The 17,613-nt window shown below is 39.4% G+C and overlaps 1 protein-coding gene and 2 long non-coding RNA genes across 3 annotated transcripts in view; 1 reads left to right on the forward strand and 2 right to left on the reverse strand.

Moving 5' to 3' along the window:
• The window catches only part of LOC118416396 (putative uncharacterized protein DDB_G0271606), a 131,415-nt gene that overhangs the window by 94,558 nt on the left and 19,244 nt on the right, over positions 1-17,613 (forward strand). The gene's annotated exons all lie outside the window — the stretch shown is intronic.
• On the reverse strand, positions 2,212-5,172 carry LOC118415832. Its single transcript, XR_004831151.1, has 3 exons — positions 5,156-5,172; positions 4,125-4,505; positions 2,212-3,509 (listed from the first exon to the last, which is right to left on the reverse strand). It is a non-coding gene; the product is annotated as an uncharacterized LOC118415832 (long non-coding RNA).
• LOC118415831 lies at positions 5,458-7,368 on the reverse strand. Its single transcript, XR_004831150.1, has 3 exons — positions 7,262-7,368; positions 6,067-6,126; positions 5,458-5,664 (listed from the first exon to the last, which is right to left on the reverse strand). It is a non-coding gene; the product is annotated as an uncharacterized LOC118415831 (long non-coding RNA).

Consider the following 17,613-nt stretch of genomic DNA (forward strand, 5'->3'; position numbering starts at 1 on the left):
GGTTTAAGGTTCGGGTTAGGGTTAGGGTTAGGGTTAGGGTTATGGTCAGGGTTATGGTCAGTGTTAGGGTCAGGGTTAGGTTTAAGGTTAGGGTTAGGGTTTATATATGGGGTTAACTCCCAAGAAGTGTTGCGGCAAATGCTTGACAGGTTGGACACCGGGCAGCATGGTGACCCACTACAGTCAAACAAACAGTATCTGCTTCCTTCAGACTAAGTCGTGTAAACACAATTTATTAATTTTACACTAACAAACTGCATAATCACCTAAGCATTACTTTCACTTGCTGAAGAAAGTTAAACAAAACAGATTTTTTTTTATTCATTTGTAATGTAACTCCTGTTTCATTGAGATACTTAATGTCATAATGAATTTCATGAATTTCATTTGATAACTCTGTTTGATTTTATTATGTATAATTCAAACATTTCATATTACATGTATCTAGTTTCTGGGGGAGGCCCACGGAAAGCCACAAAAAACTGTCCGTCCCAGGTTCTGTAAATGCGGGAAATGACAACCTCGCGTTTTTCCGACACACCCTGTTGCAGAGGAAATTGGTCTGTTGCTTTCCTGATACTACACTCAGCACAAAAAGTTTGGAATATCAACTTCGGTTGATCATATTTATATTGTTTCTGCATCAATTTCAATATATTATATATCTATAGAAAGCTTGCATGATTTTCTTTCCAATGGTATCAAACTCATTATCATTGTTAACTCATGGAACATACACTAGGCCTGCTAACGTGAGTGGGTCACGAAAAAAAAGTGCCCAAATTCCCCCGTTTCTGTTCAAAACTGTATCGTCCGGTTCAACCGTTGTTATGGCCGCGGGTGACAATGATTCAATCAATCCTTTTATCACCTAATGTTTGGTATACAGAACATCCAAGTTTCTTTTTAACATATCTGAGTGGAGTATTTTATGAGTGTAAATTCATGGAACGAGGACTAGGCCTGCTTACGTACAGGGGGTCCTAAAGATAAAGTGCCAAAATTACTCTACTAAAGTCAATCACTCCATTCTGCTCATTTTCTTCCATCAGTATTGACTTGTGAATGAAGGCAAGTTGAATAAACAGGACATATCAATCAAAGCTACTATAATTACTCTTTATTCAAGCAAAAAATCTTAACCATGGCAAGAGGTGATCAATCGAGTGCTAGCCATAAGCTGTAGGAAGGCTATTCCAGCATCCAATGGTCCTTGCTCTCTGTGGACTGGTGTTGACTGTTGTAATCTTGCAGAATGGTATTTGGTCCAATATTGAAGAGGTGGAATGTTGCTCCTGGATGGAGAATGGTGTCCCTATATGTCACCACATTAATTTGCCTGGAATGATGACGAGTCTTGTTTTTCCTATGGTGGTTAATACCGCCCCACACCATGACGCTGCCTCCACCACCAAATGCCGAAAGTTACTCTTGCCTAGTCAGCGTGCGGTTCTCCTTGCCGCATCCACGCTTTGATTCTGCCATCCAACTATCTAAAGGGCAGATGAACTCTACTCAAGTGTACTAAAACCTTGTTTGTTCCGTATACCAAATGTGAGGTGAAAAGAGGATTGATTGAACCAGTGACACACGCGCCAATATCAACAGGATGATGCAGTGTTGAACAGAAGTAGGGGAATTTGGGCACTTTTTTTTCGTGACCCACGCACGTAAGCAGGCCTTGTGCTCGTTTCATGTGTTTACAATCATAATAAGTTTGATACCATAGGAAAGAAAATCACACAAGCTTTCTATTGATATATAACACATTGAAATTGATGCATAAATAACGGAAATATGACATACCAAAGTTGATATTCCAAACTTTTTGTGCCGAGTGTGTTTGATTTCACGTCGAAGCTCAGATTCAAAAGTGAGTTCAGGTGAAACCGCACTGAGTACAAAAACCGATAGGATCCTGCTCATCGTTTGGTCCTACAGGAATCACAGTTTTCTACCATCAACAACTGATCTGCACGTCAAACCCGTGGATAAAGTAGCTTTAAAGGGTTTTATTTTACCTTTGTTCTCAACGTTTCAATGGCGTCCCTTCGTTGCATAGTTTGTGAAAAACTCGAGGTTCTTTCACAAAACATTAGTTTTCAAACGAGATAATCATCAAGAAGAATTCAAAGATCTAGTTTACTTTCAAATGAGTGCAATGTATATAAACCTGCGCAATAAGAATAGAAAAGGCACAACAAACTTTCATCACGAACACATTTTTTTTATTCTCGTCTACTGCCTTTTACACATCTTTCATTAACTTTTCTCTGTATCTGTAGAGCATTCTGCACATCGGACGAGTTACATGCTTCTTATCCGAATCTTCTATTCTTTGTTTCTTATTGAAATCTTCTTTTCATCATGTATCTGCTCAACATCGGATATCTGCTCAACATCAGATCAGATTCAAACCCATCTCAGTTTCTATATGACCAAAACCCAATGCTACATACATGCATTCGGAACGTGCTGTAATTTTACCAGAGGATTTTTCCTTCTACATACAGGATTTTTCTTATACAAGCCGCTTCTGAGCCTCATATATAAGTCAAATCACTCAGTGTTCCTACAAAAGTTATGTGCTCATACAAACTTTAAACATCTTAGAATCTAACATCTAGTTTCAATTTTTCCTTCTTTTGAAAACATTGAGTTATTTCTTGGAATACATTTACAGATGACATTTTTCTAAATCAATGTTCTTACAAAAGTTATGTGCTCAATCACATACAAACTTTGAACGTTATGGACTCTAACATATAGTTTCATTTTTTTCCTTCTTTTTAGAACATTGAGTTATTTCTTGGAATACATTTACAGATGACATTTTTCTAAATCAATGTTCTTACAAAAGTTACGTGCTCAATTACATACAAACTTTAAACGTTATGGACTCTAACATATAGTTTCATTTTTTTCCTTCTTTTGAAAACATTTAGTTATTTCTTGGAATACATTTACAGATGACATTTTTCTAAATCAATGTTCTTACAAAAGTTATGTGCTCAATCACATACAAACTTTAAACGTTATGGACTCTAACATCTAGTTTCATTTTTTCCTTCTTTTTAGAACATTTCGTTATTTCTTGGAATACATTTACAGATGATACTTTTTAATTATGTCATGCAATCTAAATATCAAATCTGTCAATTTTTCACCATTTTCACCGTGAGGCGTGAAGGGTGATAAATACTCTGTTCCTTTTGAGTAAAAAATGGCTGATTTTTTCAAAAGCACTTGTTTAAAGTCAGATCAAATCCAGAAATCTGTGTACCAAACCTTCCTACTACGTTATTTCTAAGGTTTGATCAACATTCTACAGGTGCATGTTGTATTCAATAATTGTTTCAATACAGTTGGCTAAAAAAAAGCAATTAAACTATTTAAACTTTCTAAGTTGGCCCATCGGTTCCATTCCAGGGTCCAGCTTTAACATTTCAGGTTGCCGAATAGCCGTTTCAGAGCAGTGGCGAGAGATCGGCCTGTCGTCTATAGACGTCCTGTAACAACAAAAAACAACCATGAAAAGAATGTGATATTTATAAGATGATTTGTCTTTTAGGTTGTTTGCAACATAAATGATAATCCCTTATTGTAATTTGCCACACACAAAAATTAATATGTTCATCAACTTCTTTGAAAAAAATGTTTCCAAACTGTATATGACAATTTACACCAAAGGAGATGTGAAAGAACAGAAATAAAGAACCTATAGTTCGGTATGCCATACTCTGTGTGTTTAGCCGTGATTGAAAGTATCCATGTAGTCGAGGCCTTAGCGATAAGTAAACAGACAGGGAGACCTTATTCTATGGCTGGTTGGGCTGAGGAAAAGAGGTGCAGTTAAACAGAGGGGTGAAGACGTGTGCGTGGTCAACAGGCCTATGATAAATCCATTTCTAAACTGGAGTTCTACGACCCTATACTCTCCCCAAATTATCTTAAACTTACGACTGATATGTCATGATTATTTTCAAATTATCTAAAGATTGCCGTTAAACTGTCGGACTGAGTGACAGAGTAGTAAAATACATAGAGAGAGAGGGGGGGTAGATCAAATGAGTAGTAAAGCTCATTTGATGAATTTCCATCAAAGTTAGCTTCACATGACGTACCTGGGACGACTTGGCAAACGAAGTAAAACCTGTCGCTACATTTCCAGTCGATCCACCTGCCGCCTTTCGGATGTTTGGAGTAGACAACTTAAGCACCGGAGCCATCTGGTTCTGCCGGAGCCCACGAGTTGTAGTCACGAAGTGCAGAACCGTCCACCCACTGAAAGTTCCCCTCTTGGTGCTGACGGTGCAGGCCGATCCAGACGGCATTCCTGGACTTGTACAAGGAGATCAGGAAGTCGTTGGTCTCAGCGTCTCTCGGCATGGCGAGGGTACCGCCGTCTTCACCACAGGTTTCAGTCGCATCAATGAAGGTCTTTGCTATCTTAAAGGCCTTGTAGCAGATTCCATGCCACATTTTGTACCAACGGGGGCAAGATGCTGTAAGAAAGATTCGCAGTGCCATGAGATATTGGAAGGATCCGGACATGTTACCGCACTGAATACTGATTGATTGTCACAATAACATTTATTTTGTTAAAGGTGAAGAAAATGAGAGGAATGAACAAGTCAAAATTAGCATCTGTGTCAGCAAATACGGATAGGGTTGCGTTTTAGTGCAATTTTATTATGACGGGAGAAGGTTTGAAGTAGGTGATATAACTTTCAGGAGTGACCATTGCATGTGCTTTTTATGTCAAGTTATGTTTGGAATTATTTTAATCATTTAACGTATTGGTGTTGAACTTAAACTGACTTCTTTGGCGATCTTTCTTTTTCTTTATTAAGAAAATCAACATCGCAGATATACATAACTTTTGTACATTGATTATTGTACATTTGGCAGATTTCAAAGATTGTGTGCCTTCAGTATTCACCGATTCCGCGGCCCTGAAGCGCCGACTAGTAATCCATGACGGAACTACAGAATTGAAACTAAGAGATGACAGCTGCCGTCAATGCGGATGGATTTATAAGAGGTGTCGCTATCGCGAACCTGTAACTGCGCAAACAGCTTTCGGCACGTGATGGAATAAGTGCATCACCTAAAAGTTCAGTCGGTCTGACAGTAATTGAACTCTTGGACATACCTTTTGGACCGGGCGGCACGTCCTTTCCCACAAGGCCAGCTGGCCCCATGGCTCCCTTTTCACCTGGAAGGCCAGCTGGCCCCATGGCTCCCCTTTCTCCTTGAGGGCCAGCTGGCCCCATGGTGCCCTTTTGCTCCGGGATGTCCAGCTGGCCCAATGGCGCCCTTTTGCTCCGGGATGTCCAGCTGGCCCAATGGCGCCCTTTTCTCCGGGATGTCCAGCTGGCCCCATGGCTCCCTTTTCTCCTTGAGGGCCAGCTGGCCCCATGGTGCCCTTTTCCCCTTGAGGGCCAGCTGGCCCCATGGTGCCCTTTTCTCCGGGATGTCCAGCTGGCCCAATGGCGCCCTTTTCTCCGGGATGTCCAGCTGGCCCCATGGCTCCCTTTTCTCCGGGAAGGCCAGCTGGCCCCATGGCTCCCTTTTCTCCTAGAGGGCCAGCTGGCCCCATGGCTCCCTTTTCTCCCGGAGGTCCGGATGGCCCAGGGAGCCCAACAGGCAGAGCTTTGTCTCCTGAAAAGATAGAATCAACCTTATAGAAGATCCAAACATACCATCTGTGACGGCCCAACGGTCCCTGTTGCACCAGGCAGTCATAACTGTTATCACATATGGCCTCAGGAATCAGGCCCGTTTCTAATGATATCTGTGGCCCTTACCTTGGAAGAAATCAGAAAAAAATGCAGCTTCTTTACACGAACTTAACGCAACGTTCTGGCATGTCTCAAGGCCAAATCACATTCTACATTTCAGAACAATCCAATTAATGCTGGAGCTATGCTGTTAAATCACAAACATCGTTCCAAAAAACATGAACTTCCTGGCAAAGATGGTGAACCTCAAAATATGCTTTTGTATTCATCCACAGATTGCAAGATTGCAACTATCATAAAGTTCAAACCGCATTGTACTTACCTTCCAGCTCCGGCATACGGGCCTGCAGCTTTCCCAGCTCTTCAACAACGGTGAATCTGACTGTGTCGGCAAAAAAAGAAAATCACGGTGGTGAAGCTTTGCATGATACTAGAGCATAATAAAAACATACAAGATATTTGGTATATTGAAGTTCTTAACTGTCATTCAACACCAAAGAATTCTCACCTCGAATTTTCGGTCGAACTTCCGTCGACCTTCGTCAGGAGTGATTCAACTACTCTGAGCACGTGACCTAGGGACACGTATTTGAACTTTGAGTCTAATCACCCCTTAGAGCACAACTTAGCTTAGTCAGAACACTTTTACATCGTACCAATACTATTATCACAGACAAAAAGAAACATTACACGTAACACAAGCACTTAAGCAGTGTGGGTACCCGTCTTGGGCTATAAACAAAGCCGCCACACCTAAATCCACCGTTCCCCGTGACCACAACCCGAACCTTGCCACACGACAGAACAACAGAGCATTGGTTGTCCTGCCCTACGTGAAGGGCGTTTCGGAAGGCCTCCGTAGGATTTTCACGAGCAACAAGATACAAACCTGTTTTTGACCAACATGAACCCTATGACAGTCACTGGTGGCACCAAAAGACAAAACAAAGAAGGAGGATAAGTGTGGCGTAATATGTCAGGGTAGAAATACCCGGGGTCCCTGCCAAGAATCATACATTGGGGAAACTGAGCGCTCTCTAAAGACTAGGTTTTTGGAGCACAGGAGACCGAGCTCGGCCTCGTCAGAGGTGTCGCAGCACATTAATATTGAGTCGCCGGGACATTTCATCACCTTGGACAAAGCACAAATATTGGATACTGAACCGGATTACTTCGCGAGGGGGATAAAGGAGGCCATCTACATAAGAGCACACCAACCGACACTTATTAACAGAGACTGGGGCCAATACCGATTGCAAGGCATCTATGATTCATTACTCGAGTCACGTGTCCCTAGGTCACGTGCTCAGAGTAATTGAATCACTCCTGACGAAGGTCGACGGAAGTGCGACCGAAAAATCGAGGTGAGAATTCTTTTGTGTTGAATGACAGTTAAGAACTTCAATATGTATTATATCAACACAGATGAGCTTTCATGCTAAGATATTTGGTATTTCAAAGGTATGTTCCAAGCTTTACTAAGCTATGTTCAATAAATTAGAAAAAGGGAAACTGACCTGCAAAATAGGACGAGAGAACAGCGATGAACACGACGACCACAGGACTCGAGATTTGCCAACATTTCCAGCATCGTCTGACGCGTTTCGTCCACTTTTTAGAGGCTGCTTTAGGACATGGGACATGCAAACCAATTTTTAAAAGTATGAAATTATTCAAAGTATGATATGTATTACGCATTCCCATGTTCCCTGGTACTGTACAACAGCCGGCTTAAGCACAAAGTAAGAAACACAAAGCTTGGCACGAAAAGGACGCCGCAGTCTGAGACTCCTCCATGAGTGTGGTGCCTGGCAAAATTACATTTTTTTTACAAGCCAATCAATTTTCCAAGGGTGCGGTGTCAAGCAAAATTACAAAAATGTATGCTGTCGCAAATAGCAAAGCTGGTGCGAATAAGCTTACAAACCACGTAATCTGAGTACCAAAATTACCACATTATCCGTTCCATGTCAAGTATAAAATCTTACAACATGTCATTACTGCCTAAGAGCTTTTAACACAAGAAACAACTAGTCTCTACCAGACTCCATAGGTCGCTGGGAAAACCGTAGAAATGGAACAAATAGAGGAGTAAGCCGGCCAGGGAAGTACAGCCGGCTAGGGAACAGCGGGCGACCCAGGGAGTCTGGTAGAGACTAACGACAACATCTATTTTTGTTGCCATTTGTAGCAAATATAACGAGCCCATTTAAAAAAAAACTATGACTGATACCCGACTTGTGTGAAATTTACCTTAGAACAAGATGCAAAGTGAGAACCAAAAACAAAACACGACCAGGACGCCCGTAAGCGGACTTGAAAATGTTTTACCTGCTCGGGAGGCGTACATAGGGTTGGGTAAACTTGCAGCGGCGTCCGCACGTGCCTGCCAATCAGTCTGAGGCTCCTCCATGGGTGCGGTGCCTAGAAAAAAATATTGAAAAAGTTTGATGCGATTAAGTTCACCAACATATTATCTGTTTGTCAAAAACGACATAAATCTACCACATAATTTATACATTAGGAAGTAAAAATTGCTGCATCTTACAACATGTCAATTTTGCCTAAAGCTATTAAAAAAACGACAACAACAAAAGTGTTTTTCCGTTACATTTGTATAGTAAATAGAAATACAAAGATGCAATTTAAAAAATTATACTCGACTTGCATAAACTTTGCCTTAGACAAAGAGAAAAGCGACAAGATTAAAGCATGACAAGGGCTTGAAAACGTTTCACCTGCTCCGGATTCATAGATGGGGTTGGGGAAAACGGCTTCATGGATAGATGATAATAGACAGCTTAATAATGACACTACAAGGGGTGATTATAATGCAGTGTACCATAGTGAGATAGATAAAAAAAGGAGGAAGAATGACTGATGTAGAACAGTCATCAGTAGCTTTCAGAAAGTTCTGTTCATCTCTAGACCTTTGTGATATTTGGCGGGAGACAAATAATCGGCTTAGATAGTTTACCTATAGGGATAACTTCCATAAAGTTTCATGCAGATTAGACTATTGGTTTATTTCAAAAACCATGGTAAGTCCAGTCAGAAGATGTGATATTAGACCTAGTGTAAAGACAGACCATAATGCGATTTTTCTTAAAATATGCAACACAGCAAAAGATAGAGGCCCTAACTATTGGAAACTTAACACTGAAATTCTTAAAGAGGAAGAGTATTGTAATGAGATTAGACAACTAATCAAAAACACAATAACCAAAGAGTCTGACTTACCCCATTGTTTACTATTGGAATTATGCTATGTAAGGATCACAGAATTCTCCATTTCCTACTGTAAGAAGAGAGCTGTTAAAAATAGACAAAAGGAGAATGATCTGATAACCAAAATAAAAACACTAACTGAAGTTTTAGAAAATGAGGAGGATAGTGAGGCAGATTTACTAACTAAGAATAAATTAGAAAAGAAAAAATTGCAGATAGACAAATTATATGAAACAAGGGCTAAAGGAGCATACATAAGGTCAAGACAAAATGGATCAAAGAGGGAGAGAAATGCTCTAATTTTTTTCTCAATTTAGAAAGGAAAAACATAACTAAATCAAACATAGATTTGCTAAAACAAGGAAACATTGGACATTTCTAATCAACATGAAATCTTAGCAGCAACTGTAAACTTCTATAAGGACCTATATAGCCAGGATGATATTAATCCAGATAATGTAGATATTTGTCAGATATAACACTAGATAATACACTTAATGATGATGAAAGAAATGAATTAGATAAACCGATAACCTTAGAAGAATGTGAGCAAGCTTTAAATGGAATGAAAAATAATAAAGCCCCAGAGCCTAATGGACTTCCTTCTAAATTTCTAAAACACTTTTGGAGCAGCCTAGGGCCCCTAGTACTTTTAGAGGGCTATCAAACAAAAAAATTACCTTAGCTAATAGAGTTAAAACGGTACTTTCAAAACTTCAAAAGTCAAACGGCATATATCAAAGGTCGTTTCATTGGACAAAACATCAGAATCATAAATGACATACTATTTTATTCTAAACTTGAAAGAAAGTCTGGAGCTCTTTTGTTTTTAGATTTTGAAAAAGCCTTTTACTCTTTAAATAGAGATTTCATGTACAAAACTCTACACAAATTTAACTTTGGCCCAACATTTATAGATTGGATAAAAATACTATACACAGATACATATTGTAATATATTAAATAACGGCTGGGTATCAGAGCCAATAGAATTAAGCCGATGTATAAGACAGGGTTGCCCATTATCATGTCTGTTGTTTATATTAGTGACAGAAATTATGGCCACCAAGATTAGAACTTCTACAGATATAAATGGGATCTTAGTTCCACATAATGAGAGTAGTAAAGAAATCAAAATAAGCCAGGTAGCTGATGATACAACATTAATCTTAGCAGAAAATTCAATAATGAATGCAGTAGAGGTTACAACAGAATTCAGTCAAGTAGCAGGAACTAAACTTAATGAATCTAAAACCCTAACTACGTGGATAGGTGTGTGGGAGAAAAGTGATAAAAGAATTTTAGACTTAGATTGGACAAAACAACCTCTTAAAGCACTTGGTGTTTACTTTGGCCATGACCCAAGTTTATGTGAACTCTTAAATTGGGAGAAGAAAATAGAGAAGCTAAATAACACCCTTTACTTATGGAACAGTAGAAAATTAACCCTATATGGTAAAGTAGTAGTCATTAAACAACTTGCATTGGCCCAGCTAATTTATAACTTTTTGAATTAAATACCCCAGAATGGGCAATAAGGAAGATAGAGAGGACATTATGGAACTATCTTTGGAATAATAAACAATATAGAATCTCTAGAAACTGTACAATTGGTGATTGTTGTGAAGGTGGAATAAACATGGTTAATGTTAGATGTCAGATCCAAGGTCTACTGGCTTCATGGGTCAGGAGATTTTGTAATGGACCCATGGCCCAGTGGACATTAATTCCCAACTTTTACCGTAAATATTATGGGGATGACAATTTGATTTTCAAAATGAATTTCTCAATTAAAAATCATTGTCCAGAAATCCCAATAATACCTAACTTCTATAAAGCTGTTGTCCTTGCTTGGCATAAAGCAGGAGGGGAAGTAAGTAAACAACCACAATTATTAGAGGAAATTCTAAATGAAATCATTTGGGGTAATCATGATATCATTTTAAAGAAGAAAACTTTGTTTTATATAAAAAAAACTGGATAAAAGCAGGCCTAATACATATTAAAGATGTTTTCCCTAATGGTAGATTTATATTAGCAAGGACACTATTGGAGAAATTAAGAGACACCAAAAACTTTTAGCTGAACAAAATAACCTTCTTCAAGCAATACCAAAAGAATGGAAAGCAAAATTGGTTCCGTATTCTTACCAAAAAATGAAGTAGAAAACCAACCAACACAAATTAGGATGCTTTAAGATAAATTTATACAGTAGGGAAAGCCATATCTAAAACTAACGTTATATATAATCATTTAAATAAGCAAATATTTACAGAGAGAAAAATTATTGATAACTTGGGGAATTCCTCAATGTCATTACATTGAATAAATTCCTCAATGTCATTACATTGAATAAACAGCTAATGTGGAAAAGTCTAACGGTAGATATTAAAGAAAATAAGCTAAGAGAATTTAAGTTAAAACTTTTGCACCAAATTTTGCCTTGTAAATCTAAACTAAATAAATGTAAAGTAAAAGATCAGACAGGTGAAGTATACAGCCCTACTTGTGAGGTATGTAAGGTAGAGGAGAATTATGTGCACATGTTTATAGAATGTAAACGACTTAAACATTTCTGGCAGAAGATTGAGAACTTTCTATTTCAAAAGGGGGTTAAAGTAAAGATTGTCAAGTCAACCATTTTTCTAGGTTATGAATATAGGTCAAAGGTCAGCCAACAAAGTGGTGACTTTAGCAAAATTTGCTATTTTCAAATCGTGGGTACATTATAAAGATAACGAGGTGAAATTAATGAAATATGACATCTTTAATATTTTTCTTTGGGACTTTTGGAATGACAGACGTATTTGGCATTGTACCAATTCAAGGTAAGAGTATTCTTAACTGTTGATGATGTCAGTGCTCTGTGAGTTTGTTGCTCTCTAGTTGTCACTGTTGTCACAGTCATTTGTCCAAAAGTAAATTATGTGATGTTTTGAACTAGTAAGTACATGATGTTTCTGTATCTGTAGCCTGATGTTGTTTTGATGTGTATGTTGTGCAGTAACACTGATCACTGTTTATCTAAGATTGTTTTTGCTTGTTTGTTTATTTTTTCTGGATAAGCTGATGGTTGCTTTTTTCCTGTTTGCTCTCTAGTTTTGTTTAGGTTTGTGTAAGCCTTAAATGTTGTATTTGTAACATCGCAAGTTCTGATGTTTTTGTGAGTTTGTTAGTGCTAAGATAGTGGTATCTTTATGTATAACGTGTTTTATTTATACTTGATGTGTTTATACTTGTGATTTGTCGTTCTTGTATTTGTAAATCTGCTGATTTGTTTTGCAAATGGGAATGTTTGAGTAATATTTATGTAAATTTGTGATATGTGTAAAATTGAAACCAGGGAAGGAAAACCCTGCACAGAAACCCAGGGATGACACCCCTGCACAGAGGTCCTAGGGAAGAAACCCTAGCACAAAATCCAGGGGGGATAAAACACCCCTGTAAAAAAAGTCCTGGGGAGCAAACCCTAGCCAAAAAAGCCAGTGGTAATGGCCCCTGCTACAATATGTAAATGTGTTATATTAGATAGTGTATATCCCTAAATAATTTAGTAAAAAGGTAGACTAGTGTGTGAAATGGTAAGGAAATGCTAGGGTTAATATTTTATAATGATTGTTTTTAGTGGTGTATATTTTGTCTTATGTAATATAGTGATACAAGTGTGTAGGCGAAAAGCTTTCAATGTTCTGTAATTTATGATTTGTGAATAAAAATGTGAAAAAACAACCCTGCCAATCAGTCTGAGGCTGCTGCATGGGTGTGGCGCCTGGTGGAAAATTACAGATTTGTATACACTCGTCTGTAGAAAACCTAGTTTAACTAACTCTACTTTTTACAAACGTTTTATACATATTGTCCTTTGACTATTGTAGCAATAGTAACTTCTGTAAAGCTTTAATCTTGGTTATATGTACAGTACAGGATTGAAGCTCAGCTCACAATGGTTTAGTGTCAAGTGCACATTTACAAAACAAGTGGGTGTTCATGTAGAACATAAGTCGGGGTTAGGACCGGAGACGTTAGTAGTCGTAGAAGTAGTACATCCAGGAGTAGTTTTTGCCAGTATTCGGTAGGATAGTGAGGCCCGTGGCAGTCATCGGGCCGATCTGTATGGCTTGAAGAAGAAAGCAAAAGATAAAGAATGTCCTAAGAGAAAATCCCCAAACCTACCAGCACCCGTGTCACCAGTCTGGGACTGCTGCTGCCCTCCCAACATGATGCCGCTTGTACTTGTCAGGTTTCTGCACGGCAAAAACACGTCCTGCTCCTGGCAAGGCGCTTGTTGACTCCAGAGTAGACCCAGACTCAAGGAAATGCGAAGCCTCACATCACAACATCAGAAACCAGAGATGAAACAACTCATATGAGCTGAGTAACACCACCTACACCGAGACAAATTATGTGCACATGTAACGTTAATCAGTTTTGTCGCTAAATATTGAAAACGAGTTCTCGAAAACAGCCTAAAATCTGGACAAGTCAGAAAACCTGTGATTTTAAACCATTAAAAACTGTTCGTGAAGTACTTTTTATCCATCTAAATTTTTTTCTTCAATTATATGACTGAACCCAGCTTTTCATTTCATCAGGTACAAAAGAGTATCAGAAATACTTGAAATACAAGATTGCAGAAAGAAAAACAAAAAACATTATCAGAACTTCCAAAAGAGACTTTGAGAAGAAATTGGCAAAACATAAAAGATGACCCTAAGTCCTTCTTTGTCCTTAGAAACAAAAAAGTGACAATGGATACTGTTGGTCCCTTGACGGACGCCCAGGGAAATGTTGTAACATCAGACCAGGAGACAGCAGAACTGCTGAATAAATATTTTGCCTCAGTGTTCACTAAAGAAAACACAGATCAACTACCAACACCACAAGCAGTCTTCCAGAGGAAAGAGGAAGAGAGACTAAAGTCAGTAATAATAACAGAGGAGATGGTTAGAAATGAGTTAGACAAGCTGAAAGTAGGTAAAGCACCTGGACCTGACAATATGTACACTACTCTACTAAAAGAAGTCAGCGAAACCATAGCAAAACCGCTGGCTGACATATTCAACAAAGCGTGGCTAAAGGGCCGAACCCAGAGGGTGGTGGTGAACGGAACAGCTTCATGTGAGAAAGATGTAACAAGTGGAGTCCCGCAAGGGTCGGTACTGGGGCCGGTTCTTTTCTTAACATTTATAAATGACCTGGAAGAGGGAACAAACTCCAAGGCACTCAAGTTCGCTGATGACACAAAGTTATGGCAAGAATTGAGGTCAAACTCCAGTATTGGTATATTGCAAGAAGATATAAACAGAGTTTGTACATGGGAGAAACAGTGGCAAATGTTGTTCAATGTAAACAAATGTGTTGTATTGCACCTAGGGTACAATAACCTGGGGCTTACATACAATATGAATGGAGTACCCATCAGAGAAACTACAGTTGAAAAAGACCTAGGGGTCCACTTTGACAAATCTTTAAAACCAGCTCACCATGTGGGGTATGCGGTAAAAAAGGCAAACAGAATCCTGGAAATTATCAAAAGGAACATCAAGTACTAACACTAAGTAAGAAGATTCAGAGGGGACATGATCGAAGCCTTTAAAACTGTCAAGGGACTCGAGGGGATTGACAAAGACACGCTCTTTACTCCATTGTGCACACCCTATAACACCAGGGGACACCACCTGGAACTCTCAATACCTTGCACTAAACTGGAAGTCCGGAGGAGATCCCAGCTTTGCTGTAAGAGTCTTCAAAGCCTGGAATGAACTCCCGTCGGATGTTGTCATCCAGAACACAGTGAACTGTTTCAAAAACAAGATAGACGGATACATAGAGGCCGAGATCGCCGGAGGAGCGACAGTGGGCTACCCGCCTTCCAGCTCCTGACCGCAGAGGCACTGCAGTCTCTGCGGTTCAGGTAAATTCATGTGCTTATTCCGTGCAGTTCACACTTGGGTCAGTAGATGGCGCGACAGGAGGACGTTCTTGGGTTTCACCTTCATCCATCGAAAAAAATAGGTCCAAGAAAAACAAGGCAGCAAAATTATGGATATCAGCAGACATTAGGTTAAATTATTCATGTTTAAGCCTTGGGATAATGAAGGCCTTTGGAAAACCCGCTAGATTCCATAAAAAGTTGCGAAGACAAAACATAGTGCGGTAGGAAACACGTAGGAAACACCGCGCAACCTAGTTGCCATTTTTGTATCCATCCGCGAACGGTCGAACAGGAATTATCCGGATAATGACCTTGAGAATTAAGAAAATAATGTCCGAAATCTTTTCAAAACTGACATTTTTGAAACAGCACTGAGGCCTTAGAGGCGTTAAGGGACTCTGAGGAGTGAATATCTGTCAGTGTTTCACAATCAACAACATAAATACTGTGTTATTCTATGAAATGTAGAAACACAACTCCAAGATCATTCCTCCCGTCTGCCTGTGCTCAGCTGGGTTGCCATAGAGACGGCGTTCGGAGCAACACCACAGACGACTTATTCAGTCACACAGAAAAGGCAGAGATAAAAACGGTGAGCTTCATTTTTGCATTTTTCCGTGATTAATTTGTGATTTAGCGGGAAATTATCACACAGACTTTATGATGATATGTTGTAGAAACAACAGTGATAGAGACTTGACGTTTGTCAGCGTTTGTTTTGCAAATTTGAGGGATATTCTGGAGCTGTGCAGGACCGGACCAACAGAGGTTTCCAGTCTGTATATTAATGTGGGGAATATGTCAAAGTTGTTGCACGATTCTCAGGTTTAAAATGTGCCGTATGGAAACTGTGAACCGCCAGGAATAAGTACAGCACAGCTGGGTTCATGGTATATTGATGGACTTCACATCGTGTACATTTTAAGCCGTGGAAAAACTTTTTGTCTTGTTTTGTTGATGTAACGTTAAAGTTTAGGAGATTGTGACTGTTACTTAGCAAATACACGGATGGTGATAGGGTGGGTTATGGTCTTCTAAAGATACAAGTTCAAAAACTTTGCAGACACAAGTTGGGGGTTATATAATTCCCATGGAAAATATTAGCACTAAAGCTATGTTACTGTGAAGAACATTCAACCATGTTTCAAAATTTTGGGTTTATTTTTGTACCGTTAGAAAGGATATGATTTTGTTGTCCTAATGTTGTGTTTTGATATGGGGTGGGGAGGGGGGCGTTGCCATGGACCAAAACAATGTTACAGTATCTTAACTTTGTGATGGTCGACTATTTACTTTACGTGTACAGTTAAAATTTGCTAATTTAGATTCTTCTCATGTTACAAAGTCAGAGTGACCAATGTTCAGTAATGTTCCAGCAAAGGTAGGTCTTAGTTTTCCTCACGCTCCGTCTGGGAAAATTGTAAAAATTTCACCGACAGTTTTCTGTGATTTTGGGATTTTTCACCGTCTAAGTTTTCTGTATTTTGTGGATTACCACCGTCAGTTTTCTGGGGATTTTTACCGTCGGTTTTCTGTATGTTGAGAATTTTCACCGACAGTTTTATGTAATTTGAAAATTTTCACCGTCAGTATTCTGTGTTTTGAGGGTTTTTAAGATCCTAGAGTTAGAAAAGAACCATGTTTTTACATGTGGAGACTTTTGACATCCCTTTAAGAGTAAAATGATTGTGTTCTACCTTGGGAATGTTTGCGTAAAGCCACTAATTTATGAGCCTCTTTCTGGACTCTGTTGGTCCTAAATAAGATCAATGTTTGCTTTGTGCGAAAAGCAGTATAAAATATCAGTCAACATGATAGATATGATATTTCATGTACTTTCCAGTTGTTGAAATTGAGTCAATAATGCCGTATGGCCCGTGGCTCCCTGGTTAGGGGCCAGAGCGTGGAACCTATGCCCAATTTTTTCTTCAATCAGGAAATTTTATAGGTTTTAAGAGAATGGACAAGTTTGGCATGTAGTTAATGATTTGTTATAACTTTTCTCTTACAGTTACTCTGAGAATATGTCTGCGATGAAGGAAGTTAGGAGGGACGCCAGCAAAAAGCATGATGGCATGAGAGGGGAGAACACCACCGTGAGTACATCACCAGTTCTTTTCTTTATCACGCCATGAGTTTGATTCTGGCTGTGTCGCTAACCTGACATACATGCTAACAAAAAAGGCCGCATTCGTATGAGACGTTAAGCTGTGGTCACATAATTAATGATGTTGTGCTTCGTTGGACCTTCCCTGGTACAATGAACCTGTAAATACTGTACATAGCATTTGTCTTCTCTGTCACGACCAGTGGAAGTATAACATTTCAGAGAACAAAACTGGATCGAGATCACTTCGGAACCCACTTTTTCCATCACAGAACTAACAATGATCATGTATCACCCCCCCCCCCCCCTCCACTTGTTTCCAGACTGATGTACACTTCCTAATACAAAAGGCCTCCTCAATCCAATGAACTGAGGGCTACTCTGTTATCCCCCAGCCCCCCATCAACATTGACAACACTGGCGAACCTTCCCCCAAGTCCCCCATCGATGATCCCGACGCCCCGGCGATGGACAACTTCATCGCACTCGAACAGCAAAGTGCCTTTTCTAACACTCTCGCACACCTAGGCTTATACTGCTCGAGAGCCAGGCTCCTTATGCAGAATGTAAATGGTTACATGTCGCAAAACAGCTTAATCA

This window comes from Branchiostoma floridae, chromosome 5 (genome assembly GCF_000003815.2).
Source record: "Branchiostoma floridae strain S238N-H82 chromosome 5, Bfl_VNyyK, whole genome shotgun sequence".
In the NCBI taxonomy this organism is placed as follows: Eukaryota; Metazoa; Chordata; class Leptocardii; order Amphioxiformes; family Branchiostomatidae; genus Branchiostoma; species Branchiostoma floridae.